The following is a 2,504-nucleotide window of genomic DNA, read 5'->3' on the forward strand; positions in this document are numbered from 1 at the left end:
TGAGTGATCCACCACCAAGAATTGTCATTTGCCACTGGACGACTCCCGCGTTCGCAAACTCTCCTCAGAGCCGAGGGAAGAAGTGGAACGGAAGGAGAAAGGACACGGGGACTCTGTGCCTTCTTTGCTTGTGACTGGAAAGAAATATCCTCCGTCGAGCCGAGGGGGCAAGCGGGCCTCCCTCCTTCCCCCCACCGCCGCGAGGGCGGGTCGCGCGAGTCAGACTCGCCGACTGGGGGGAAATCGGGCGACCACCGGTGCCCCTTCTCTGCCCTGCGGAGAATGCCTCGAGGAGCGCCGCGCCGCGGACGGCGACGGCGTCTCCACCCTTGCGGGACTTCTCCCTCGAAGCTACCGGGAGTTGCGAGACTCCGTGAGGACAGACGACGAGAGAAGAACCGGGTACTCCCCGGGCTGGTCTGTGTGTGACACGCCCGTCTCCTTTTTGTCGGAGAGAGCGAAGGCGAAGCGCGGGGTCTGACCTCGACCGTGGAACGGGGAAGGAGGCGGTGAAAACCCCGCTCGAGTCCCCCGGCTTTTCCAATTTGCTCTCTCCGCGTGGCTCTCTGTGACGGCTTTTCCGACATTCCCCCTTTGTTCCCTCTCCGATCACGGAGGGGAAGGGTTCTGTAATGATCCTTCCGCAGGTTCACCTACGGAAACCTTGTTACGACTTTTACTTCCTCTAAATGATCAAGTTTGACCGTCTTCTCGTCACGCCTCGACAACCGGCCGAAGCCGGGGTGCCAGACGGTCGATCCGATGGCCTCACTAGTCATTCGATCGGTAGTAGCGACGGGCGGTGTGTACAAAGGGCAGGGACGTAATCAATGCGAGCTGATGACTCGCGTTTACTTGGAATTCTCGTTCAAGGGACACAATTACAAGTCCCTGTCCCCAGCACGGAGAAGTCTCAGCGGATTACCCGGACCTTCGGCCGAGGGCAAATGTACCCGCTGCTTGCGCCAGTGTAGCGCGCGTGCGGCCCCGGACATCTAAGGGCATCACAGACCTGTTATTGCTCCATCTCGTATGGCTGAAAGCCATTTGTCCCTCTAAGAAGTTCGCGGCTCACCACGACGGGTGGCCGGACTATTTAGCAAGCAAGAGTCTCGTTCGTTATCGGAATTAACCAGACAAATCACTCCACCAACTAAGAACGGCCATGCACCACCATCCACAAAATCAAGAAAGAGCTCTCAATCTGTCAATCCTCACTGTGTCCGGGCCGGGTAGGTTTCCCCGTGTTGAGTCAAATTAAGCCGCAGGCTCCACTCCTGGTGGTGCCCTTCCGTCAATTCCTTTAAGTTTCAGCTTTGCAACCATACTTCCCCCGGAACCCAAAGACTTTGGTTTTCCGGAGAGTTGCCCGCCGCGTCATGGGAGGAACGCCGGCGAATTACGAGTCGGTATCGTTTATGGTCGGAACTAGGGCGGTATCTGATCGCCTTCGATCCTCCGACTTTCGTTCTTGATCAATGAAGACATTCTTGGCAAATGCTTTCGCTGTCGGGCGTCTTGCGACGATCCAAGAATTTCACCTCTCACGCCGCAATACGAATGCCCCCGGCAGTCCCTCTTGATCATTACCTCAGGATCTCAAGACCAACGAAATAGAACCGAGGTCCTCTTCCACTATTCCATGCTGAGCTGTTCGGGCACTTTGGCCTGCTTTGAACACTTCAATTTTCTCAAAGTAAACGTTCCAGTCTCGCACGGCACTCAGTTAAGAGCACCGCACGACCAACCGAATCACTGGCCGGGAAAAATCTCCCACGACTCCCGTTTGACGGGGAGAAGGGGAACGGGCAGTGCACGCCTCACGGCGGACCGCCCGCCCCGGCCAGAAATCCGACTACGAGCTTTTTAACTGCAGCAAATTTAATATACGCTGCTGGAGCTGGAATTACCGCGGCTGCTGGCACCAGACTTGCCCTCCAGTAGATCCTCGTTAAAGGATTTAAAGTGTACTCATTCCGATCACAGGGCCTCCGAAGAGGCCTGTATCGTTATTTTTTGTCACTACCTCCCCGTGTCAGGAGTGGGTAATTTGCGTGCCTGCTGCCTTCCTTGGATGTGGTAGCCGTTTCTCAGGCTCCCTCTCCGGAATCGAACCCTGATTCTCCGTTACCCGTCACAACCATGATAAGCGCATAACTTACCATCGAAAGTTGATAGAGCAGACTTTTGAAGGGAGCGTCGCCGGTGCAAGACCGTGCGATCGGCATGATTATCTAGAGTTCACCAGCGGAGACCGGACCCCGAAAGGACCGGGCTGGCCTTGTTCCTAATAAGAGCACGCTTCCCCCGAAGGGTCGGCGCTTTGTTGCATGTATTAGCTCTAGAATTACCACAGTTATCCATGGTATAAGACTTTCTCCAATAAACCATAACTGATCTAATGAGCCATCTGCAGTTTCTCTTGTATGTTCAGGATTGTACTTAGACGTGCATGGCTTAATCTTTGAGACAAGCATATGACTACTGGCAGGATCAACCAGGTA

The 2,504-nt window shown here is 55.0% G+C and overlaps 1 non-coding gene across 1 annotated transcript; it reads right to left on the reverse strand.

Annotated features, from left to right (window-relative positions):
• Window positions 1–630: 630 nt before the first annotated feature.
• Window positions 631–2,504, reverse strand: LOC139968372 (small subunit ribosomal RNA). Its single transcript, XR_011793376.1, has one exon. It is a non-coding gene; the product is annotated as a small subunit ribosomal RNA (ribosomal RNA).

Source organism: Apostichopus japonicus, chromosome 5 (genome assembly GCF_037975245.1).
Source record: "Apostichopus japonicus isolate 1M-3 chromosome 5, ASM3797524v1, whole genome shotgun sequence".
NCBI classification, from domain to species: domain Eukaryota; kingdom Metazoa; phylum Echinodermata; class Holothuroidea; order Aspidochirotida; family Stichopodidae; genus Apostichopus; species Apostichopus japonicus.